This window comes from Eschrichtius robustus, chromosome 13 (assembly GCF_028021215.1).
Source record: "Eschrichtius robustus isolate mEscRob2 chromosome 13, mEscRob2.pri, whole genome shotgun sequence".
Classification (NCBI taxonomy): Eukaryota; Metazoa; Chordata; class Mammalia; order Artiodactyla; family Eschrichtiidae; genus Eschrichtius; species Eschrichtius robustus.
In genome coordinates, this window is record NC_090836.1 from 51,565,824 (window position 1) to 51,593,493 (window position 27,670).

The 27,670-nt window shown below is 37.7% G+C and overlaps 1 protein-coding gene across 10 annotated transcripts in view; it reads right to left on the minus strand.

The window, feature by feature from the left end:
- TAFA2 (TAFA chemokine like family member 2) overlaps positions 1 to 27,670 on the minus strand; it is a 537,069-nt gene that overhangs the window by 256,665 nt on the left and 252,734 nt on the right. Inside the window, exon 1 of one of the 10 annotated variants that reach the window (XM_068561744.1) lies at positions 15,171 to 15,194. The exons of the other annotated variants lie outside the window; for them this stretch is intronic. The gene's annotated coding sequence lies outside the window, so the exon portion shown is untranslated. Of the gene's footprint in view, positions 1 to 15,170; positions 15,195 to 27,670 lie in introns of those variants that run through there. 10 annotated transcript variants of the gene reach the window in all.

Sequence of the window (27,670 nt, forward strand, 5' to 3'; positions counted from 1 at the left end):
AACAAATTGAAGGAGAAAAACCATATGATCATCTCAATAGATGCAGAGAAAGCTTTCGACAAAATTCAACACCCATTTATGATAAAAGCCCTGCAGAAAGTAGGCATAGAGGGAACTTTCCTCAACATAATAAAGGCCATATATGACAAACCCACAGCCAACATTGTCCTCAATGGTGAAAAACTGAAACCATTTCCACTAAGATCAGGAACAAGACAAGGTTGCCCACTCTCACCACTATTATTCAACATAGTTTTGGAAGTGTTAGCCACAGCAATCAGAGAAGACAAAGAAATAAAAGGAATCCAAATCAGAAAAGAAGAAGTAAAGCTGTCACTATTTGCAGATGACATGATACTATACATAGAGAATCCTAAAGATGCTACCAGAAAACTCCTAGAGCTAATCAATGAATTTGGTAAAGTAGCAGGATACAAAATTAATGCACAGAAATCTCTTGCATTTCTATACACTAATGACGAAAAATCTGAAAGTGAAATTAAGAAAACACTCCCGTTTACCATTGCAACAAAAAGAATAAAATATCTAGGAATAAACCTACCTAAGGAGACAAAAGACCTGTATGCAGAAAATTATAAGACACTGATGAAAGAAATTAAAGATGATACAAATAGATGGAGAGATATACCATGTTCCTGGATTGGAAGAATCAACATTGTGAAAATGACTCTACTACCCAAAGCAATCTACAGATTCAGTGCAATCCCTATCAAACTACCACTGGCATTTTTCACAGAACTAGAACAAAAAATTTCACAATCTGTATGGAAACACCAAAGACCCCAAATAGCCAAAGCAATCTTGAGAACGAAAAATGGAGCTGGGGGAATCAGGCTCCCTGACTTCAGACTATATTACAAAGCTACAGTAATCAAGACAGTTTGGTACTGGCACAAAAACAGAAATATAGATCAATGGAACAGGACAGAAAGCCCAGAGATAAACCCACACACACATATGGTCACCTTATCTTTGATAAAGGAGGCAAGAATATACAGTGGAGAAAAGACAGCCTCTTCAATAAGTGGTGCTGGGAAAATTGGACAGGTACATGTAAAAGTATGAAATTAGAACACTCCCTGACACCATGCACAAAAATAAACTCAAAATGGATTAAAGACCTAAGTGTAAGGCCAGACACTATCAAACTCTTAGAGGAAAACATAGGCAGAACACTCTATGACATACATCACAGCAAGATTCTTTTTGACCCAGCTCCCAGAGAAATGGAAATAAGAACACAAATAAACAAATGGGACCTAATGAAACTTAAAAGCTTTTGCACAGCAAAGGAAACCATAAACAAGACCAAAAGACAACCCTCAGAATGGGAGAAAATATTTGCAAATGAAGCAACTGACAAAGGATTAATCTCCAAGATTTACAAGCAGCTCATGCAGCTCAATAACAAAAAAAACCAACAACCCAATCCCAAAATGGGCAGAAGACCTAAATAGACATTTCTCCAAAGAAGATATACAGATTGCCAACACACACATGAAAGAATGCTCAACATCATTAATCATTAGAGAAATGCAAATCAAAACTACAATGAGATATCATCTCACACCGGTCAGAATGGCCATCATCAAAAAATCTAGAAACAATAAATGCTGGAGAGGGTGTGGAGGAAAGGGAACACTCTTGCACTGTTGGTGGGAATGTCAATTGATACAGCCACTATGGAGAACAGTATGGAGGTTCCTTAAAAAACTACAAATAGAACTACCATACGACCCAGCAATCCCACTACTGGGCATATACCCTGAGAAAACCATAGTTCAAAAAGAGTCATGTACCAAAATGTTCATTGCAGCTCTATTTACAATAGCCAGGACATGGAAGCAACCTAAATGTCCATCGACAGATGAATGGATAAAGAAGATGTGGCACATATATACAATGGAATATTACTCAGCCATAAAAAGAAATGAAATGGAGGTATTTGTAATGAGGTGGATGGAGTTAGAGTCTGTCATACAGAGTGAAGTAAGTCAGAAAGAGAAAAACAAATACAGTATGCTAACACATATATACGGAATCTAAGGAAAAAAAAAAAAAAGCCATGAAGAACCTAGTGGCAAGACGGGAATAAAGACACAGACCTACTAGAGAATGGACTTGAGGATATGGGGAGGGGGTGGGGTGAGATGTGACAGGGTAAGAGAGTGTCATGGACATATATACACTACCAAATGTAAAATAGATAGCTAGTGGGAAGCACCCACATAGCACAGGGAGATCAGCTCGGTGCTTTGTGACCACCTAGAGGGGTGGGATGGGGAGGGTGGGAGGGAGGGAGATGCAAGAGGGAAGAGATATGGGAACATATTGTATGTGTATAACTGATTCACTTTGTTATAAAGCAGAAGCTAACACACCATTGTAAGGCAATTATACTTCAATAAAGATGTTTAAAAAAAAAAAAAGAAAACCTGGTATATAAACATACAATGGAATATTATTCAGCCTTCAAAAAGAAAGAAATGCTGTCACTTGGTACAAAATGGATAAACCCAGAGGACATTATGCTAAGTGAATTAAGTCAGACAGAGCGAGAGACAACTACTACCTGGTATCACTTACATGTGCACAAACTTTCAGTTAGAAGATGAATAAGGCCTGAGGATCCACCATATAACATGGTGACTACAGTTGATAACACTGTATTGTACAAATGAAATTTGTTAAAAGAATGGAACTGAAATGTTCTCACCAAAAAAAAAAGGTAAATAGAGGGAATCCTTTCACAATGTATATGAAACCATCACATTGTACACTTTAAATATCTTACCATTTTATTTGTCATTTATACCTCAATAAAACTGGGGGGGGAAAAACGAACACTGGAGTCCAGGAGGAGACTGAATCTCAGGAGCAACAAGTAAGAAGTCCAATTACCAGGGATTGACTAGTTCTAAGAGTACTTGGACACCATCATGGAATTACTTATTACTCCTTAGCCAGTCATAAATGGCACTGTGAAGTGAGGACGAGACTGAGGTCGCAAGCAGATCAGTGGCCCCCAAGTCTGGGAAGCTAAGAATTACATGGAATTGTGCAACACCTAAAACACCTAATCAGGGATACATTCATTTGCATTCAGTCAACATCAGTCTTTGGGTTAAAGGCTAAATTCTGTAACATGGCTTAGAAATTCCTGAAAAATATGGACGCTGCCTCCCTCTCCAGGTTCATCTGATATCACTGTCTACCTAGCACATCCTCTGACCTTCAGCCATCCTAGCATCTAGTTTCTCTACGTGCCTCTCCCAGAGCCTTCTACCATTTTTCCTTCTCTTCTCTATATCTAGCTAGCGCCTTATCCTTTAGTTTTCCACTCAAGTAAGTATAACCTCATTCACTTCATCACCACTAAGAGATTGTAAAGCATTTAAAGTCAGGCACTGTGTCTTAATTGGGATGGGTGTGTGTGTGTAGGGAAGGTTGTCAAATATACAAAACAATTTTTACCTTCATCATTTTAAAGTGTACAGTAGTGTTAAGTACATTCACATTGTTGTACAACAAATCTCCAGAACTCATTTTATCTTGAAAAACTGAAACTCTATACCCATTAAACAATAACTTCCCATTCCCTTCTGCCCCCAACCACTGGAAACTATCTTTCTACTTTCTGTCTCCATAAATTTGACAATTCTAGATACCTCATTTAAGTGGAATCACAGTATATGTCTTCTTCTTGTGACTGGCTTATTTCACTTAGTATAAGGTCCTCCAGGTTCATCCATGTTGTAGCATACGTCAGCATTTCCTTCCTTTTTAAGGCTGAATCATATTCCATTATATGTATATGCCACATTTTATCTATTCGTCCATGGGTGGACACTTGGGTTGTTTCCACCTTTTGGCTATTACAAATAATGTTGCTATGAATATGGGCGTACAAAATTTCAAGACCCGGCTTTCCATTCTTCTGGATATATGCCAAGAAGTGTAATTGCTGGATCATATGGTAATTCTATTTTCAGCTTTTTGAGAAACCACCATACTGTTTTCCATAGCAGCTGTATCATTTTACACTCATACCAACAGTGCATAAGTGTTCCAATTTCTCCTCACCCTAGCCAACACTTTTTTGTCATTTTTTTTTAATCTAAGGGGTGTGAGTTAGTATTAATCATCTTTTAAATCATCCACATCATCAAGGTTACGCCTGAGAATATAATAAATGTTCAATAAATACTTATGGAATTAAATTGGCAAAGAGCTCAGCTCAGTAGCATCCAAGGAGAGCAGATGCACATTACATGGTATAATTCTGTCTCAAGGGAGCTTGGAGGAGAGCCCATTTTGCTCTCATTTGCAGCTATGCTAACACAACTTTTAACTTTCTACTTTCTCATTTGTTTTAAACTATGTGGACACATTTACAACACTAAAGTGGGAGATTTCAAGAACAAATATGAAATTCTTTATGTTTTGCCAGTCAATAAAGCAGACGCTTCTCTATATCTATCTTCTTCTATGTGTACATTCTATTGTGTTAAGTTTAAAAATGAGCAGTAGATGTATGGGAGAATAATACCCAAGTTGTCCTGGGTACAAAAATGCATCTATTATTACAAACAAAATTTTAAGTTGCTCCAAATTAAATGTGAGAAGTGCTGAGGGACTATATCACAGAGGGTCCTAATCATTTCTTGTGGGTCAGGCTTCAGTGAGGAGGTGATATTTGAGTGTATCTTTCTCTATGTGTATATTCTATTGTGTTAAGTTTTCAGAACAGCATGTGTACTTTTTGGTAACTAGACAATAATTAATTCAATCAAGATACACTAATTAATCTCCTGCTAAAAATAAAGACTGTGCTAGGCTCATTGGGGTTACAAAGAAGAGCTCAAGGACTTAACTTGCTCCCAAGAAATAACATATTAACTGGGAATAACCATGCCCCATAGAAGTCCTATACCAGAGGAAGTTTAGAGTTTTCAAATACAGTAACTTAAATGTAAAGGATAAGTTACAGAGAATCTAATAGCCATCTATTATGTATTTAGTGAAATGATTTGATTCAAGAATCAAATCTAGGAGACTTCCCCGGTAGCGCAGTGGTTAAGAATCTGCCTGCCAATGCAGGGGACACAGGCTCAATCCCTGGTCCGGGAAGATCCCACATGCCAAGGAGCAACTAAGCCCGTGCGCCACAACTACTGAGCCTGCGCTCTAGAGCCTGCAAGCCACAACTACTGAGCCTGCACGTAACTACTGAAGCCCGCACGCCTAGAGCCTGTGCTCTGCAACAAGAGAAGCCACCGGAATGAGAAGCCCGCACACCGCAACAAAGAGTAGCTCCCGCTCGCCGGAACTAGAGAAAGCCCACGCGCAGCAACGAAGACCCAGTGCAGCTAAAAATAAATAAATAAATTTATTTTTTAAAAAAAAGAGGGGCTTCCGTGGTGGCGCAGTGGTTGGGAGTCCACCTGCCAATGCAGGGGACGCGGATTTGGGCCCTGATCCGGGAGGATCCCGCATGCCGCAAAGCGGCTGAGCCCGTGCGCCACAACTGCTGAGGCACGTGCGCCTGGAGCTCGTGCTCTGCAACAAGAGAGGCCACAGCAATAGGCCCGCGCACCGCAACGAAGAGTGGTCCCTGCTCGCCGCAGCTGGGGAGGGCCCGCATGCAGTGACGAAGACCCAGTGCAGCCAAAAATAAATAAAATTAAATAAACAAATTTTAAAAAATGAAGTTTATTTGCTCTCAAGTAAAGGACGTTTAAAAAAAAAAAAAGAATCAAATCTAAAGAATCTTTTGATTCTAAAGAACCAAAAATCAAATATTATGCCCCCATTGTTCTTTCTATCATTTTGAATGAAACACGTCCCGCAGCCCACATACACAAGAAACACTGGCAGACTGGTACTGTTTTTTCAATCTATAATAATGCAAGGTGCTGGAAATTGAAGTGAAAGCTTAACAAACTCCTTGAACCATTCAAAATAGTGTTCATAGAAGTGTCCTCCTTTGGAATATCAAACATTCAGTTCAGAACTAGAAAAGTAATCACAAATAGTAGCAGGAGGAATGAAAAAAATATCAGAAGAAAGAAAACTAACATGCACTCACAGTCAGGATTTATGGAGTATAGTATTATATGAATGAAGAGAAAACAATCTATTCACCAGTGTCACCCATTCTCCAATGAAGAAGATAATAGTCCCTATATGATATCCACACAAGCAACAAACCCCATAAACAGGTCTGCAGGCCCATATTTCTGCAATCTTGGTCCTGGCCCAGTAATGTCATGGTTTTATCTTGTTATAAAACAGTAACCACTGTTTACTAAGATCTCCTCGTTGGTCCGGTGGGTATTCATCACTTAACAGACATATTATCAACGGAAACATGCTGAAAACATGTTCCCTATCTCCTTCCAACACTAGCTGCTCTTTGAGGTAGCTGTACAGATGGCTAGATATTTAGAAAATGAAATTTTTAAAAACCTTCATTTCTGCTGGGCAGTGTTAATTTTCTTCTTCCACATACAACTTCTTATTCTGATTTCTGGGCCTCTCCTCACGCTATTTTACCTACCCAGTGTATCTTCTATAACCCCTCTACCAGCACTTCTATGACAACCCTGTCAGTATTATTAACTTACCCTAACTCACTCCATTCTCCAAGCCAAACATCACTTTCTTTGAGCTCCTAGAGTACTCTACACACATATTATAGTATAATAAGCTTGTGCTTCAGCCCCCTACATTTTACATGCCTCGACAATGCACGTTAAAGCTCCTTGTTCATTTTAAACCACTGTACAAAAATATGAGACACACAACATGGGCCTCAATCTCAGTGTCATTGCTTAAAATCCTACATTCAGCATTTTGAGCTTCTTGTGTTTGTTTGGAGATTATGTCTGCTTGGCTTGTTTATTTTTTTACAGGTTGTATGATTTAATCATCATAATGATTATAATAACTTCCAGTTTTTGAGAGCTCACTCTGGTCCAGTCACTGTGCTAATCATTTCACACATATTTTCTTAGTTAATCACTGAAACAATGATATTCAGTCGAGTTGGTATGAGGATAAATATTTCAATTAACTATATTAGGAAACTGATAGAAAAAGAAGTTAAGGAATTTGCCCTAGAATTCATATCCCTATGAACTCCCACATCTACTAGAGATGATATCTAGGTTACCCTGAGTGAGTTCATGAACCACTTTGAGCCACATTTCTTCATCAATGAAATAATGTGATTTTAGGTACTAACAGGAATTATGTACACAAAACACACAAAAAAGTGATTACCATATAGGAAACATTTAGTTAGTCATATTTCTTTTTCCTTTTTCTTTCTAAATAAATTAGAAACTCTTCAAGTCAAGAAACATCTTTATGATGTTAGTATGCCCCAGTGTTTCTAGCATAACAATGTTACCATAAGTAATCCATAAATGCTTTATGACTGAACAATATACATTTATTGTTAAGGAAAAAGATATATTCATATACTAAGCAATTTTAAGGTTAAAAAAAGATCTCTTTCAAAAAATATACTTTAAACTTTCTTTATTCCTAACTTCAGAGTCTATTATCCATCAGTGAGACTATACAAAGGATATGAAAACCTACAATTTAACACAGACTATCTGGAGACATTCAATGACTAAAGAGGGGAATCCTTACCTAGCTTGTGGCTATTAGACTACTTTAAAAATATAGGACCTGGTCTGCTTGCCCAAATCTTATTTTACACATTGTGTAAGACAGCAGTACAAAAGAGGCATGTATCCATAAGCATCTCAAGTGAAAGATCTACTAGGTACTGAGTGAAAAATAAATGAAGACATATACCTGATCACCAATGAACTCATAGTCTAATAGAGAAAACATGTATGACATAATGTGGTAAATACTTTTTAAAAGGTACAAAAATAATAATATAATGGCACAAAGGAAGGAGATATTCATTAAGCTTGAAGGATCAGAGAACTCAATACACATTTGAACTTGGCCTTGTAAAAGAGTACAAGTTCACAGGCAAAGAAGGAGACAAAGGAATATTCCATACAGAGAAAATTGTGAGAACAAAGGCACAGATGCATGAAAAAATTACATTGCAATATGTTCAGAGGATGTCAAGAAATCCAATATGGCTAAAGCAAAGGGCAAATAAAGATGTATTATCAGAGATAGGATGGGAAAGGAAGATACAGTCAAACTGTTAAAGACTGTCAACTGAGGAATGTCACTCCCACCTGTTCCACAAGAATTAAGTCATTAGCCACTGAAGTCACTGACCTTCAACATACCCAGAAAGGAATTCAGGGAAGAGATTAGGAATGAGGTACTGTGTTCTGGGAAAACTGGCAGAACAGTCCTTCAGATAGTAGATATTTTCAGGAAAAAATTTTATAAACCCAAATTCTTGCATCTTCCCATACTTAGAAAAGCATTAACTAAGATATCTGTTCCTTGTGACTAGCAGCAACCTTCTACCAAGATGTGTGCTTGATCACTTGTACCCTCTGCCAAAATCACATACATATTGAACTCCCGGGCCCCCCCCCCGCCACCTCTACAGAACATTCTATCAGAGCTATCTAAGAGGCTGTCTCCTGGGATATAGTCCCTCAGTAAGACACTGAAGAGACTCAACTCACAGCTCTTAAATTGTGCATTTTGTTTGTTTGTTTGTTTTCCAGTTGACAAGACCTTGATAGCCATGTTAAGAATCATGGACTCAAAGCAGAAGTTTGGGCTCTACCATTTCAACCCAGAGAAGAATATTTTTACTCTGCCATTTTAACACAGTTGTACACCAAATTCCTGTGTCTTTGTTCATATATATATATATATATATATATATATATATATATATTCTCCTTCTTTTTTCTTGGCACTAAGAATAAAAAAGAATAAATAAAAAATAAATCAACTATCTATTTGATAATGGAGATTACTGGTAGATCTCATCAAATCAGAATACAACTGACAATGGTCAAATTATTCATGATAAAACTTGTTAGCAACTAAAAATTCATGGAAGAATCCAATTTTCTTAATAAAATTTATACCTGAATATTTTTTTGTTTCCCAAATATTGGACTTTTTAAAAATAATGGCCATAAAAGAAAAAATATAATGTCAGAAGCTGTAATTTGTTAAATATGATAAGAACAAAGTTGGCTATAAAGGATGGGCAAGATTTAAATAAACAAAGGAGGGATGACACATATGGAATATAAGAAATAAACCAATTTAGCCAAAAGAATTGTTTTTCTTCAGAAGTTATGGTGTTAAGAATTAAATGGCAGATCAAGCCCAGAGCCTAAGGACCTTACAACAGTCAAAGGAGTATGGTGATAACAAAAACTAAGGTCTTCTGCAAGAAAATGACATAATGGAAGCACTTTTTTTTTTAGATAATTAGTTAACAAACCTGCATGAAGTGCCTACTGGACCAGGAGAGAGGAGTTGTTGAGAAGTGGTTACAGAAACAAGAGTCACCAATTAGCAAGTTCCTGCAAAAATCATCATGAACACCTAGACTAGAATGGCTACATTACGAACAGAGAAGAAAAATCCAAAAAGCATTGTAGGAGATGAAAAAAATGGTCCTCAGTGATTCATTCTACACAGGTAAAACAAACAAAAAGCTAGCAAGCTAAAGAATACTTCTTCTGGCACATCTGCTTTTAACCCTAGGAATTTCAAAAAGGAGAGGGTAACCCACAACATCTATTGAACCATTAGTTCTACATGAATCAAGATTGAAAAAAAGTCACTGGATATAGCAAAACATGTCATTAGTGAACTTAAAAAAAGAAATGAAAAGAAAATGGGAGGATATAGAAAGCAGGGCAAAATAAGGAGTGACAAAATTAGGAAAGAAGAAAAAAATAAGAAGTGGAAATCAAAGACAATGGATATAGAATATTCATTGAAAAGTCATATGAGAAAAGGTGATGAGAGACTTCCTTAAAAAAAAAAAAATAACAGTTACCTGGGTCTTGAAAGATGGGCAGGAATCAGAAAATGGTAAATTATACAGTACTCCTGAATATACTCAGTCTTGTTATTAAGCTCATGAGAAGATAAATTAATAGAGGAATAGAAGTTATGTTCAATAATAAATCAAGCAGCTGGGCTAAGGCATCAGCATTGTCTATAGAAAAGGACAAGTTGAGAAGGGAGGACCTTAAATTAGCTTAGTTAGAAGATGCACCCACGTGGTAATAATTTTACTCTCCCAGTCCTCCCAAAGTTCTACGGATCCTAAGTCCCTGTACTAAAACCTCTGCAGTTAGAATTCACAGCTTGGATTCTGTTTTCTTGGCCAAACCGTGACTGATGGGCAAGGTATAAGGGTATCAGGTCTAGATAACTTAGGGAAGCTAGAAATGGGGAAAGAACTAAGCAGTAAAAAATAAGACAGAATGAAGAATCTTTAATGGAAAGAGAACAAGTAGAATGGCTTTTCTAAAAGAGCAAATGACTTATACCTAAGAACAAACTGGTACTTGGGAATAATTATTGGCAGCAGTAAATCATCTGGAGGAACAGCTGGGCATCAGGGGATGAGCTGCCAAAAGAAAGAAGCATACAAGAAATATCTGAGGGAAAGTCAGGGGGTAACCATTAAACCAGGATCAACTGGATTACAGATAGTTCAAATTCATGATAGGAAGTAGAGGATGTATCTTATACAAAAATCAAGTGACCCAAATGAAGTAACTCATGCTTTAGAAATGATTTTCCCACCTACCCCAATGCTCCATTCAAATACTAATACCAGAAAGCAGAACACTTTCTCTATTATCATCCCAAGATAAAAATATTCATGTGAACCGTATAAGAGAACAGGTTTTTTTTTCCCTTTCAAACATATAATACCCATTAAACCATTAAAATAAATGCATGTTTTTAATACAGCTATCAAAGATAGATTATAGATACTGTTAGTAAAAGTCATTTGGGTTCATTTCTTCTACTTAGGAGCATACGTAGGAATGCAAATTAAAAGTACACTACAAAAATGTTATGAGTTCCAAGTGCCTCTAACTTTCTCCCTTACATAACGTTAACAATCAAGGCGAAAGAACATTTCATATCTCATTTTAATCAAGTATCCTCCAAGGATGAATACATGTTGCAAACATAGATAAGTTTGATTTCCTTAGAAAATATCATTTAGATTATTATTTTTTAATTACAGTTTAACACAGTGTTTCCTAAACTTGTCTTCATTCTAGAATCACATGGGGATTTTTAAAAATTCCAAATCCAAGTCTACCATCTAGAGCAATTGAATCACAACCTCTGGGTTTGAGGCACAGGCATCATTATTTTTTGAAGTTCCCCAGGTGATTCCAATGTACAGACAGGTTGGAAATCACTGTGTTAATACAGAACTCCTTAAAGGAAAGCTGATTAGCCCTTGTGAGCAGCAGCTCTCAGACTTTGCTGCACACCAGGATCATCTGGGAAGTTCTAAAATCCCTAGACCCTAGCTGCACCCCAGACTAATTAAATTATAAACTTTGGGAGATGAGAGCCAGACATCAGTTGTTTTTTAAAGCTCCAAACGTACAGCCAAGTTTAAGAATCAATGTGGCTTGTAATACACAATCATTAGATGACTGGAACAAGAACTTTATTTTTTAATTTAATAATTCTTACTAAAACTCTCCAAAAAAAAAAACAGGAGGAAAAGAACAAGAATGTGTATTATGTAAAAATAATGATGCTCTAGTAAGCAGAACAGCTATTACGTTAACAATATTAAAAATTAAGACAGCATCTAAAAAAGACTAAGCAAGACAAAAGGAGAAAAAGAAATGTAACTCACTGCATTTAAATAGGTCTGATTGAATCTCTCAGTCTCTACATAATTAAAATATTCCCCTGTTCTATTCGCTACTCTTGCCAAATGTGTAAGTCTAAGAAAACTTAAAAAGAAAGAATTTTAGTGGTAGAAAAAGGTTTCCAAATACTCAGATATGTAAATTGAGTGACTGAATAACTTCAAAGCAAGTAAAGGTCATCTCTCATCTCTCACTCCCATTCTAATCAGTAGTTCCTGGCCACTCTGGTTTTGTTGAAAATTAGCTCAGTAAGAACAAAATGTATATTACGTTTCAAATGCAACAGAAAGGATGGTTGAATTAAGATGATTTGACGATATAACTTCTAAATGTTTATTTAATCTTTGCTTTTATGTAAATATCTTTCAATGGAAGGTTTAAGTATCATTTAAAACAGATTTTATAAAGTATAATTAGATGTGTCGTCAGATGGGAAGACAAATTAAAAGTGCAATTCACACTGTTACAGCAGCAGTGCCACGGAACAGCTGATCTTTTGCACAATGCTCACAGCAGAATGTAATCCAGTCTCCACAGCACACGTGAGTATAGACTTGCAAGGATACTAGCATTTAAATTATTAATCAATGCAGTTTCCTTTGGGGAAAAAAAACCGTGTGCTACATAAATGGGAGAAATTTTTTTTACCTTTTGCAAACTGATTGCCTGGTTAAAAAAAAAAAGAAAGCCTCAGTTATCATCAGTTCATCTACGTAACAGCTAGGCATGCACCACAAATTAACAGTATATGCTTAAGACAAAGTTATGTGCAAACATCTGTACAGCTGCTGGGGCCCAGGGCAGGCTGCGCCTTATGCCTCAATGGCATACTCATTATTTCGAATTAAAGTTACTTGATAAACAGCCAGTAGGAAAAAAATTTATTTAAAAAAAAAAAATTCTGACCCCCTGCTTTCCCCCTGAATGCAGGAATAAACTCATATGAAGGTATCCTCCTTATACCCAGAGGATAGAAAGCATCTTTACCACCAGAGTTAAACAATTCAAAGCTAAGAAAGCTGCATAAACAAACTGTTACTTCTTCATTAGTCTGCTGGTCCAAGTACCAGCCCAACTGTTTTGTTAAATCTCCACAAATAACTGTTTCTTTGTCTAATAATGATATACAAACAGCCTGCTTTGGTCACTTTGGGGTTCTCATTTCTATGAGACTTCTGCGCATACCAATTAAATTTTTTTTTCACGTGTGAATCTGTCTTGTGTCAATTTAATTATTAGACCAGCCAAAAGAACTCAAGAACGGAAAGGGGAGCAAATTTCCCCCTGCCCAACACAGCCAGCCATTTGGGGAGGATTTAGCAGCTGTTATAAATGCAAATCCCTGGGCTGAAGCCAGATTAACCAAGAGATTTCTAAATTATCTGCAGTTTCTAATGCAGAGGTAGGTGCAATTCTAGATATTGGTAGCCTTAAACCTTTAATAATCACTTTCCCTCTTCATCGGCTTGGAAGAATCTTTCACAGCTGAAAAAGTCAAAGATGATATGATCTGACCTTTCAACCTCTGCACTGAGTCACTATTGGACTAACTAGTTACCCAATCAAAAGGTGATGTTTTTCTCAACAACCTGAGTTGTTATTGTTAATGAGACAAGGAGACCGTTAAACCCAGGTGGCTCAAATGTCATGGGGGCCTATGTAACCAAACCAAAACCTAAGCCTGTAAATGCCTCAGGGCTGCAAAATCTAAGCTTAAGGACAACCAATCACAAAGAGCCAACTAGGCATTAAACCATAGCCAATCAAATAGTTTCCTTTCTCTGTTTCCACACCTTTCCTCTGTTAAGTCTTTCCCCCGGCTCCTGTAGGTGGAGTGTCCCTAACCACTTCCACTTTAGTGCTGCCAAACTGGAATCGATTTCTCTCAATTAGACTCTTAAAATTTTTAATATGCTTCAGTTTATCTTGCAACATACATAACTGAAAATAAAAATCATAAAAACAATTTTAAAATGGACCCTCCTAGCCGTTAAAGAAACACACATGTATCATCTAAATCAGCTTTTACTTTGAGTCTGGTCAGCAGCATTTATTATGATTCAAACATTATAAAAAAAAACAATAAGATAATTTAAAAACCATTCTTTCTAAGCACAAAACATTTTGCAACTTTTCATATGAATTTGCTTTGTAAACTACATATACTTTAGTTCAAATGAAAGACTCACTTTTCTGCCCAAGCTTCATTAAATGGTTGAGGTGATCAGCATTTCAATTCTCCTCTTAGCAAGATCAACAGACAAATAGTTCATCTCCAAATTTTAAAATGGTTCTAAATTGCTAATATTAAAAAAGCATTTTTAATTTTAATTATCTCCTTCCCTAAAAGATGGTCTAGTCTTTTTGCATCCACACTAGAAATACTAGAAGTACTATAAAAGCTCTAGCAAATTATGAAACAAAAATGTCTTATTGTTTGATTTTCCTGTTTGGCATTGTTCACCAAGGATGCACTGCATGTCCTGTCTTCCACTGCTAAGCCCAGATAATGAACGTACTGCTGTCAGCAAGCCATTTCTGACTGAAACCTCTTCTTTTGTGAAACTCATTCAGTAACCCTGTACCTGGCCTCTAAAAAGAAGAAAACTGTATTTGTACGTCTTATACTTGGTAGACCAAGGAAGTAAAACTGTCACTCTTTTTAAAAGCCTAGTTTTCTCCTGGTTGCCTTTGTTTAATTCTACAGGTCTTTGTCATTTCCTAGAACATGTGGCCACTCTTTCCTTTTGTCTCTCTCATCATAAGATAAATCAATGCAAAACAGCCACTTTTGTGAACATCAGTCTTTCTTTCAGCCAGGCTCCTATAATGCAAACGTAGTGGTGGCCTCATTCTTCTGATTAGCTCTCAGACATCCTTTGATTGTTTTGAGGGGAATGGGAGATATAAAGAGGAAAGGAAGGATCATAATGTAGATTTCAGGAGGTTAAGAATTTGCCTTCTTTTTGATTAAGAATTCATTTTATAAGAATCATAAAAACAGCCCTATGACATTGTCTATGGTGAGGGTGCTCAGAAGAAGTGAAGGGGAGCAGAATTTGTCCCCCAAATATGTCTCTTTGGCATAAGGATTATTTTAGGGTGATTATTTTTAGGAAACAGCGCACATAGGAGAAGCTCTTGAAAACCAAGCGGAAGTTACCCTTTTGTAAGAGACATTTACAAGGGAAATCCCCGTTTGTAAACAGGTCTCACTCTCTGTACCTGGAAGAGAAGGATGTTTAAATCTCTAGAAAGTCTTATCGATGGAGAAGGCAGGGATTTAAATCTGCATAACAACCATACCTTTGATTGCTGTGCTTTGCCTGGTAACCTCCCATAACTGACCTCCTCCTCTCCCAACATCTTCTTTAGTCTTTCACTGAAGAAGTTTGTTTGAGGTGGTGGCTTGGGCCATTTGGGGGAGTTTCTTAGTTTTCCTGGATATCTCCCTTGTATATAAGAGGTAAACATGTCATCTTCTGTTTGTTTTTCTCCTGTTAATCTGTTATTTATCACAGGGGGTGGGGGAAGTCTCAGCCAAGAACCTAGAAGGGTAGAGAAAAAAGTATTCTTCCTTCCCCACAGCAGCATTACCCAGATTTTGTTCAGCAATGAATTTTTATTGATCTGTGTGACTTTGGGCAAGTTTCTTAGCTTCTCTGTACCACGTTTTCCCACGTGAAAACGAATGTAATAATATTACTTCTCTCTAGAGGAGGTTATTAGATTAAAAGGGATAATGTACATAAAATACTCCACCCATCTGAGTAATTGCCAAATTAAATTAACCCTTACTTTGAAAGCAGAATTTAATGATGATCTCCAAAAGGCCTAGTACCCTCTATAAATGACTTCTAAAATAAATCTGTTGAACTCAGCATCCTTATCTGCATTTATCATACACATCGTACCCCACATTCCAAGATATACACCTATTGATGTCACAACATTTTGTGACAAATACTCTAATTGGGCGACTTAGTAATTTCCAAAATGAAAATGTATTTTGAAATTGAAAAGAAAGGAAAAATATTCCTAAATGAGAAAGAAAGAAGGATTGGCATACATCTCTGTCAGAGAGAAGTACTGGGAGGGATAAAGAACAATCAACCCACAGGTCACACACATCCCCACACACATTAGACCTGGGCGTCTGTGTGGTGCTTAGTGGCTGTCAAAGTTGAAGATGCCTTGGACTCATCTGGGGAGCATTAAGTCTGTGCGGATAAAATGCAGATTTGGGGGTCTCCACCTAAACTACTGAATTAGAACCTCGGTAGTTGGGGGGGGCGGGCAAGAGCCCCCTCCTAGGCTCAAAGTGAGGCAGGAGATAGATGGGTCCCAGGGCAAACAGTTGGAGTTCATTCTCTGTGGACCGATACTCCAAGACGAAAATAGCAGGACAATCGAGGGAGGAGGCTGGGCCCTGCCCAGATAAGAGATAAAAGACCACATATTCCTCATTCTCAAAGTCAAGGAGACCTTCCCAACTACACATGCACAGAAAGGCTCCTTGGAGGTCAAAAAGGGAGGGGGCACCAACCCACAGTAAGTGATGTCAACTACCCATAGGCCTCTTCGCTAGAATCCATCTTGGCTAAGAGATGCACACGCACACATGGGAGGACCCTGAGATATACCAAATACAGACTCAGAACCAGGCAAAGCAAGATGATTGGTCAAAGGAAACCCAGAAGAAATGCCCCATAAAAGTGATTCAAACTACCACAAGGGCGCCACTCTCTCTGTGATCCCGCCCATGTGTCTATCCACATGTACTGTACTGTTTTTCCTCCTAATAAATACTTTACTTCCTTCACTAGTTTCCGTCTCTATGTGGAAATTCATGTCTACACAGCTGACGGGCCAGGGCCGCTGGTCCCTGGTGGTCTGGTGGCTGGGATTCAGCGCTCTCACTGCCGCTGCCCGACCTCAATCTCTGGCTGGGAACCGAAATCCTGCTTCAAGCCACCATAGGCCGAGGCCACCCGAGGTTAAAAGTCTCCACCAGTGACTACGCTGCAGTCGTCCATGTACCGTACTCTAAGAAACCGGTAGAACTGAAGTCTCATATGAGCAGTGACTATGCCTACTGACTGTTGCCTACTCTCGCCTACATTTGCATTGCTTTTCCAACTAAGCACACATGGAGATGGTCGATATTTCCTAAATGAAACCTTGCAACTGCCTCCCAATCAGAAAAACCAAAAGCCTAGCTCTCCAGTAACCAAGAAAGTGTGTGAAAATCATTTCCATGGGAGAATATACTTCACTTGTTCAGTGCTAAACTATAATAGGTTATAATGTGAAACTAAATGACACTTGCCATTTCCTTACAAATAACTTGATGTTATTCCCTTTTGGTATCAAATGAATTACCATCAAGATGAATTCTGGTCAAACTCCCCCGAACAGCACAGTTACTTTGTAATTGTGCAGCACATTGTTTACTTACCCTGCCACTGCAGGGCACTTACCACATAATTAGATAAAGAGTGATTATCCTTTGAGGAACCAATAACTAAGTGGAATTTGTGTATGGGAAAAGGAATCACTGCCTTACTGGATAAACAAAGGAAAGAGATCTTTAATGAAGGTCTAAAAATTAATCCACTAAAGAATATCTCAAATGTCATGGGTTTTAGATTATATCACCTGGGATAAAAAAGGAACAAAATCAAACAGAAAATTTAGTGAAATGGTGATTCATTTTCTGTATTATCATGTCAGAACTTAAAGCTGGCTGCATAATAAGTTCACCCTTTCTACTTTAAAAATGCTGAAATCCAAGTGGATCTATATAGCCAGGGTATAGGAAGAGTGTGAAAGGAGGGAGGTAATGTATGTTCTAGCACTGAAGTACTGCCCATAAAATGTCCTGAATTGGATAAAATGTCATTCGAATTTGAAAAGGAAGGAGAGTTCATAAGGAGGAAGTTCAGAAAATAGCAGAGAAAATAAGAGGAAAGAGTGAAAAAAAAATTAATCTCAAGGAGAAAAGCACTACTGACACAATGTAAGTTTACAGCATAGTCTCCACCCCCGGCAGCTCATCACTACAGTAAAGGCGCCCAGAAGGAAGCCAGTTAGTGAAAGATGCAGAAATGGGGAACCTGACTGGAAGAGAAGTCTCACAAAGGTATCATCATGGAGATAAATAAACAGAAAAAATTAACAGTCAGCCCTCTATGTTCATTCCCCACCCCACATCCCGTAGGCAAGCCTTACCAAGCCTGTGTTCTATGAAAGAATACTTTAAACGCCGCACTGCCTAGAGGCATTACTGTGAATGTCTGTTTAGAAAACAATTTATTTTCTTTTGCATAAGTTATCTTTGAAGTGTATTTCATGCTCATGAATTGTTCAGAACTACTTCCAAATACTCTTTCTCCCATAGGAATATGTCCCTGGGATCACAATATAAGAGAATCAAAAAAGATTATTTGATTTTCAAATAACACAGCATGACTTTCCTTTGTCTTTTGAACCTCAGGTGCAAGGAAATAGCACGTTATCATCGTTGTAAAGCCTCTCTCTTTTGTTTAATTTCCAATGTATTCTTAATCCTCCCTTGTTCCATAGCCCCCCTTTCCTAAACTGCTTGCTACATGTCCTGAAATATGCCCATATATTTATGAAAATAGCAAGTTCATGTGTTTCATTTACAAAAGTAAATAGTAGGCTACGCATCTCATTTTTTTAAGTTGTTTCTTTTTTTCTTAACTTGTACCATATTCTTAGTATCTAAGTTTTTAATATCTACCCATGTTGCTCTATCTATATCTAGTTTGCTGCTTTGACGTGCACTTGTTCAGCATACATATTCCACATTTCACTTTCTCAGTTCCCTAGTTATAGATCTCTTCAATGCCTCTGAAGAAGAGCAGAATATGCCACCCCAAAATATGCCACTCTGGCATACTGATTATTTTGAATTGAAGTTACTTAAGGGAAAGCCAATAAAAAAAGGTACTCTGAACCTCCTTTGTCACCCTGAAAGCAGGAAACAAATCTCCCATGTGAAAAAGTGTCCTCCCTGTACCAGAAGGGTAAAAGGCATCCTTATCACCAGAAACAGGGAATTTAGGGCCAAGAAAGCTGTATAAACAAACCTGTGACCTCTTCACTAATTTACTACCCCAAGCCCAAACCCCTTTGCCTTGTCAATTCTTCACAAATGTACTGTCTAAAACTGTCTAAAAGGTATAAAATGTTGCCTGCTTTGGTCACTTATTTGAGTCTTATACTTTTATGATGTCCTGTACATACAAAATTAAATTTGTTTTTCTCCTGTCAATATGTCTTATGTCAATTTAATTATTAGGCCAGCCAAAGAATCGAGAAGGGAAGAAGGGGAAAATTTTCCACCCCTACACCTCTAACTCTTAAGTACCACTCCCAACACCATCAAAATAGATGAGAGAGCAAGATAATCCTCAGATATATTCCTTTACCTTTGTTAGAATTTTCTATAGGGTATACCTAGGCCTGAGTGAGTAGTGCTAACTTAATTTCACTAACTGCTACCGGATGGCTTTCCAGAATGACTATCCAGGCACACCCTTGTTTTATTGTGTGCTGCTTTATTGCACTTTGCAGACATTGTTTTTTTTTACAAACTGAAGGTTTGTGGCAACCCCGCACCCAGCAAGTCGACTGACGTCATTTTTCCAACAGCATTTTTTCACTTCACGTCTCTGTGTCACATTCTGGTAATTCTAGCAATATTTTAAACTTTTTCATCACTATTATCCTTGTTCTGGTAATCTGTGATGTTGCTATTGTAAATGTTTTGGGGTGCCACAAACCACACCCATATAAAAGAGCAAACTAAACCAATAAATGTTGGGTGGGTTCTGAATGCTCCACGAACTAGTCGTTCCTGTTTCTCGCCCTCTCTTCTGGCCTTCCCGTTCCCTGAGACACAGTAATACTGAAATTAGGCCAGTTAGTAACCCTACAATAGCCTCTAAGCGTTCAAGTGACAGAAAGAGTCGAGTGATGGGGCAAACGTCATGGTTGCCTTATTTAAGAAACTGCCACGGCCACTCCACCCTTCAACAGCCACCACCCTGGTCAGTCAGCCGCCATCAGCACGGAGGCAAGACCCTCCACCAGCAAAAAAGATTATGGCTTGCTGAAGGCTCAGATGATGGTTAGCATGTTTTAACAATAAAGTATTTTTTAATTAAGGTATGTACATTATTCTGTTAGACATGCTATTGCACACTTAATAGACCACAGTATAGTATAAACATAACTCTTACATGCACTGGGAAAACAAAACTTCGTGTGACTTGCTTTATTGCTTATCACTTTATCATGGTGGTCTGGAGCCAAGCCCACAGTATCTCTGAACTACGCCTGTATTCCCACCAGCAACTGAGGGGAAAAAAAAAAAAAGGGTATTTTTAAAAAATTCTGTCCTAGGTACTTTTCACATGTTTAAAAGTTCTTTAATTCTCTTCCCCACTCTGTGGATCCACACTCCATTCAAGTTTAGTTTAAAAAAAGGAAGAAGAAAGAAAGGGTTTTTTCTGAAAGCACAAGGTCAACAGCTGACACGTAATCTGGGTCGAGTAGGGGATAAAATATATCATAGTTTTAAAAGGCTCAGCAATGTATTGGGACTAGAATTGGGAAGCTAAAAAGCTACATAATGCTGGGATATGGTATATTTTCTATAGAACACCCTGTTTATTTTGTTCTTTACAATATATCAGTACTACATGTCCCATAAATCCACTCTCCCATTTATACCCAGTGAGATCCAAAATGACACCCTTGGGGCAAAAAACAAGCAAAAGCTCCCATTCAGATTGCCACTGACTTTCATCCTGGATACTTTCTGCTATTATCACGAAGTAGTAAAAACTGTGGAGGGGTGGAATTCTAGGGCCTTAGGTCCCTGGGATTATTAATCAGCAGTCTAGAAATCAATCTGAAGCCCCTGCATTTTAAGAATCAGGGAAGTCAGTGCAGTATCCTGCTCAGAGACTGAAAAACAAGCTTAACAGTCCCTATTAAACAGCTAAAGCTAATAGCCTCAAGTGCTAATACTAACACCTCTATGATCTCAGGCCTCCTCCTTTTTGTTCACATGTATTATTATTGCTATTCTGCAAACACATCAAGCATCCCAGGGTCTCCTGCTATTTACTCTGCCCTAAACTATCCCCATCTAGCCACATGGCTCATTCCTGGCTTTGCTCAAGTGTCTATTTAGCAAAGAGCCCTCCACAACCACCCTTCGTGGCACGGTGCCTCACACTCTGCTATACTATCTTTCGATGCACTTATCACATATATGTCCCCACTAAAGTGTAAACACCGTGAAGGCAAGGATTTTGTCTGTTTCTTTCCCTGGGCTATCACCAGCATCTAGAACAGTGTCTGGCCCAAAGAAGGCACTCAAATATTTGTGGAACAAATCAATTTAGATTATGATAGACTGCTGAAGATCTCATCATGAAGGAGACAGCCCAGTCCCTGCCCTCATGGAGCTTACACTCCCATAAGGGAAGCAGACTTATAAGCTTTGCAGTAGAACTCAGGTCTCCTGACTCAGGCAGCTCTTTCCACACTGCCATGCTAAACAAGGTACAAAAGGTGAGGATGGATTATTACCAACAGCTAAGGGAAGACAGTATCAAATATGAGAAAAGAAGGCTGTAAAAGCCAAGTTAGTTGCCTTTTTCCATCATGTACCTCTAAAGCTTTTATGGTTTTCCAGAGACCCATTCAGCTTAGAGGCAACAAAAGCAGAAGTAGCTGTGAGGACTCTTCACAGACTGCTATTATTCTAAAGAGCATTTTCAGTTATGTTTCTCATACATGGGATAGCATTTAAGCTGTAAATAAATTATCACAGTAGTAATTTAATCGATGTGCATACACTTACACATATACATAACCGCACGTATAGTTTTAACAAGGGGTACAAAACTGACAATTTGGAAGTGTTTCAGTGATTATATAACTTGTCCCCATTAAGTCATGATGCTTATTTTCAAACAGAATGAAAGCAATATCTACCAAGTCTTATTAGAATTGTGATAGTGTTCTACCAGTGAGCGAGTTAGAACATAAAGCTTCTGTCCACATGCGTTGGAGTAAGAATAAACATCCTATTTTATATTTTAAGCCAGACTCTCCTTGACTAAACTTGAGGAAAGTGAAAGGAACTGAAGTTTTAAACACTGTCTTATAATCTAACTGAGAGAGAGGGAGAAGGTGAAAGTTGCTATGAATGTGAAGTTGGGCTGATTATACAATTTACCCTCTAGAAGCCACAGTTCATTCCTATTGACGGACAATGCTGTCTGACACCAGAGAAGTCCAGTCAAACAGACTAGCTCCTGCACCGAGAGCTTAGGGACTCACACATCAAAACTGGGGAGGAATACTGGGCTTATTTTGACTTGTATAATATGTCCTAAATATGGGTGAACAAAAGAACCTAGAAATATTTTGCAAATAATTTTCACTAGAAGTTTATTTTGTCCTGTATATACTTTAGCTTCCGGGAATCATCAGGGATGAAGTATTAAGCAGCAGTCTTCTGATCCTAAACTCTCCAGGGGAGGAAAACAAATTGCTTTATCTTGCACTATCATCATGAAAACATTGAATTGTTATGAAAATTCTCTATGGTTTTTATGGGCTATTTTTATTTATTTTTAAAATTGTAATTAATATTTTAATCTAATATAACCAAAATAATAACATTTCAACACGTAATCAATATGAAAATTATTAATAAGATATTTTATATCTTTTAATTGCATCAAATAAAAATAAAAGGTGTTATTATATAGCATGAAAAAAAAGTGTGTGTGCCCGTGTAGTTGGTCAATAGCAATGAAATCACAAATCTAATTCAATCTTCAGTATGTGGTATTCATTCAAGCAGAAATAAAATACAGTCCTTACAAAAATAAGGTTCTTTGGTGAAACAACACACGTGTATTGGTAATTTTCACTTCTTCCTCTTCATGGTTGTGTCTCTCAGACGTCTAGGATCAAGGTATGTACAAGAAAGATTTAAAAAAATATTTTTAATTCCAAGAAATATATTTATAAATGTATGTGTCAAAAGCATACCAATCTCTTATGTTTGAAAACAAAAATCATTCAAATTTTGAAGAATTACACAAAACTATGACATTATATAAACAGGCCTTGACAGAAGCCAAACCAAGGAGAAGACAAGCAAATCTTCTAGATCAGAGGCTCACATTCTTCAGCACTAAAGCCACCATCTGCTACAAAGTACTTCTCTCGGTCAAGAAAATGAACTCCAATAGTTCCACATCTTGGGGAGTTATTTAGACAGAACATACAAATTATTTCCTTTGAGAATCTCATCTTAGATAGCTGAGTTCCCTCCTCCAAATATAAACAAAGCCATTAAAATCATAATTTTGCTATCGTTTTTAAGCATCCAGTTTTATAAATGAGGAGGATAAAAATACCTTTGTGTTCTTTTTAAAATTCAAAGAACAGCCTTGCAGTACGGTTTTAAGAATCTTAGCGCAGCAGGCTCCACAACTCATAAATCATAACGTGCTTCCTTGAAGCATCCTCTTTACATGTGGTTGAATTAAAAAACCAATAAGGGTTGGTGAGCAATAGTACTGCTGGCTTCTGTTAGAATGAGAGCTGTATCTATAGATCTCTGTCTGCTTTTCAAGCCAGTAATCCATCAAGGTCCAGGACAAAGGAATACATGGTCCTGGTCAACTCATCACTGAGCAAATGTACACATGTACTTCTCTCTGGATCTGGGGGCCACTATTGCACAGCCTGAGTATCGTGGCTAATTTGTGTTCTGCCTTGTTCAAAATACAGATTGCCTTTGTTAGAAACTGACAGGAAGTAGCATCCCCCTGCAAGCTGCCAAACTAGAGAGTCCAAGAAAGTCTACACCCTTCCCGAATGACAGTTGACCTGCTGAAAGCTGTACTTCTGAGAATAAAATATAATGTCTAAACCCAAAATAGGCTAATCTAAAAGCATTCAAATTATTCAGGCTGCTTCTCCACCTAAAGTACATTATCAAAGTCTGTAAATAAAACAATACTGTAACATCTCACGAAAGCTCTCCTTGGTAGAAAGAAGCGAATAGACACAGAAACGTTGCCCCAAAACAGAGTGTACTCAGAAAGCTCAGGGGGGAAATCTAATGGTTTAACTTAAATCAAGGCTCTCAACAAATGTTTGCTGAAGCAAATTAAAATCAATAAATTTCCCTAAGGCTTAAATCATATAAAATAAGTAAAAAATTATAAATCATCACCACAGTGAAATCCTTCTTTCAATTAGTATTCTTCCATAGTCGATGAATTCGTGTTTCGATGGATACAGTGGGGTATGACCAGGTTGGAGGGTTGCCCTGGCAGTGCCCAAGCTTTGGGGGATTGTTTCTGGGGTGCCACCATAGTCCAAGCGTGAATTCCAGACTGAACTAAGCTCCCTCCTTTACAAGTCTCAAAGGAAGTATCCCTTTTTCCTGAGGAAGCTCTTTGGGGGAAACTATTTTGTCGCTGGTTTCTTTTTCATAGGTCTTATATGGCCACCTCATTCCCCAATAGGACTTGAAGCATTTCAAGCAGCAGAGAGTGAAATAAACTAAATGTATTCTAAAATGCTCCCAGATTTAGAGTCTAGAGAATTTTTTATAATATTAAAATACATAAAACAGCTGAGTTAAAAATTAAAATGGACCAGAAGTCATTTGGGAAGTAATGAAATCAAAAGAAGTACGTGAATCCATATGGAAAGACACACTCTGCTGGTAATAAACTCATGGAGGAGTTTTCCACATGATACTTCCTGTGGGAGACCTTAAGAAGCAGAGTACAAATGTCTCCAATTCATTCATTAATTCAGCTCTGTTCATTGGCAAAAATTGCTGTGTGCACTGCAATTTTGCTTAGGAAATATTCTTCAGATAGCTGTTTCTGAACTTGCCCTTTGATCAAAGCCAAGGATGTAACGTTTAATTACACTCAACAAGTCAAATAAACTCAAAACAAAAATTCAAACAAAAAGATTACTCAACCAATACATTCTGCTAGAAAACTAAGGTTTTAGCTAAGACCTGTTGGTATTCCGGAGATGTAATTTGGCCCCAGCAACAGAGTTTAGAGACTATTTGGTTCTCATTGAATAATGTTTCTCTTGAACCGTTTCTCAAAATGCAGTTTCAAACATGTTTCAGCAGGAGGCTGTATATTGCAAGCTTGGGCTCTCTGCTAAGTGATGCAGGATGTGGGAGTCTACATTTTTAACTGATGCCAGAGAAGCAGAGTAGATATCCTATTTTGACACACAGGAATACAACTTTTATCCTTGTTTCAGGAAACAGCCCCATCGCAATATAAAGACAGATACAGGGGTGTCTGTGAATAGGAACAAATTTTTTCTCAAAAATAAAGATTTTTTTTTTTAGCTCCTCAAATGCTTCTTACATGATAGAAATGCCTCTGACAAGGAAAAAAATTTTAAGGTAGATATTTGTTGATAGCATGCTGTATTGATTAGACCTCTTTAAGATGACATTTAAAGTAGCACTGCAACACGATGCTCCCCACCAAGAAGAGTTAGCTGGAAGAGGGTCCTGTGCTCACTACTTTTGGGTAGCAGCATGGAGCTCTAAAATGGAGTTGCCTGTATCCTCTCCTCAAGATGTGGAAGAACGCCTGGCAATCCGTAGAGGACAAGGAAAATAATAACATCTACCTCATACCAAAAAACCCAAAAAACAAAAAAACTGTTATCCCTCCTTCCCGCAAAAAGGCTCATGCTGAAGACATACTGAAAAGCTGGGTTGTCCCATTAATGTTCCCTTACAGAGAAAACTTTGACAAATGTACATGACTTGGACAAATGCCCATCACATGCCAGTAGTTTCTTGGCTATGCGAAATCACTCCTAGCTAACCAAGAGTATTAAAAAAAAAAATGTGCTCCCCACTCTCTAACTTCTTACCAAACCCCTCAGCACTACCACTGCAACTGCCTGCCTCATCCAGAAAAAGTGTCACTGCCCACCTTCTCAGAGGGGAGAAGCTAGAGCCGACTCATAGCTTGTGTTAGAAGATGGGTGTGAGAACCTGCACTTCTTTACCCACCCCCAGAATAGACATATTTCAAGAGTGGCATCTGGCAGATCTCATCATCTGAAGCAAATGTATAGAAGTGCTCCAAAATAGGATGCCAGAAAGCCTACTGCCCTCACAGCCTGTTAAAATAAATGGAGAGAGGGATATGCAGAGGACATCGATTATCCGGGCTGGAGTGTGCCCAAGTCAGAACAATTAATGTACCCTAAACGTGTGAATAATCACCCTCAATATTTTAATGATTTCAGTAATTGAGAATCATCTTTTCTTCATTATTTTCACCTCCAAAACAGCCTTCCCTACAATTCAGTCTCTATTAGCAATCTGCTTAGACATTAATTGAATATTGACCCAAAGAAATGTCTGCTACCTGTGGCATCACTGCAATTCTCCAATCGAAAACCAGCTCTAAATTTTACAGCATGTAGAGAATTCCATCTCACTGCTTTGATTATATTTTAACTGCTAGTACTTGGAAGCCAAAGAATTTTATTTAAAAATAAGGATTAAAAAAAATTCAAGACGACTGCAGTATAATGGGAAAAGCCCTGGATTAGCAGTTAGGAGTCTCAGCTTTCTATTACTGCGCTGTTCTTCCAAACTCTATGACTATGTACCATTTGTTCATTTATTCTTTTATTCAACTATTTACTAAGTGTCTACTCTGAGCTAAGCACTGTGTCAGTTTCTCTGATTCTTCATTTGTTTAAAGGGCAATATTTATATCTATTCTGACAAACACACCGGGTTGCTATGAGTATTAAAATTGTTTATGTGGTAGTTCCCAGTAAACAATAAAGCACTGTGCAATTATGAAGTGGCTATTATTAAAAACATTCTAATCTGTTTGACTCTGCATCTGACCACCACATCAAGGGGTGTATATGTATATAAACAGAATTTGTGTGTACATGATATGTGAATTATGCACAATGATGTGTGTGGTACAATATATGTGAGCTATACCAAACAAAATGTAATTTGTGGAATTAATAGAAATGGCAAGGCAGGATATCTAAGTGAAGAAAACAGTGAATGCTCTTAGATACCCATGAAATAACTACAAAGGGGCCAAATGAAATTTACAGTTTATAAGACAATACATAGAGAGAAGCAATAGAACATGCTGCTTTATGTTGTATTCTGCAACCAGGTAGTCTAGGTGCAATTACTGGCTCTACCACTTCCAGCTATTGCCTAAGAAAAGTTGCTTAATTTCTGGGCCTCAGTTTTCTCTTCTATGAAATGTGATCAATTATAGTATCCACCTATGGATTTGTTGGGCAGACTCAATGGACTAGCATATTAGAGTTCATGTTATACAGCACATTTTAAGTTTACCTAAGGATTAGCTGTTTCTAGTGCAGAGACTTTTGCATCTTTTATATTTAAGGGGGGGGGGGGTATCAGAGATAATGATGCTTATAAATCATTTTGGTGAATTTTACTACAGGCACATATAGGTTTTTATGTCACTTCTCTATTCAAGTATCTATAAAGGCTTCATGTGGCCTATCAGATACAGTCTCAAGTTGTTCAATGGTTTTTAAAGCCTTATGTTATCAGCCACTCTCCAAACATTTCTCACATTTTCTAACATGAATTCTATAGTTCAATTACATCAACTTCCCCCACTATTGGCTCTTTTCCATTAGCATAAATTAATGATATAGCTCCC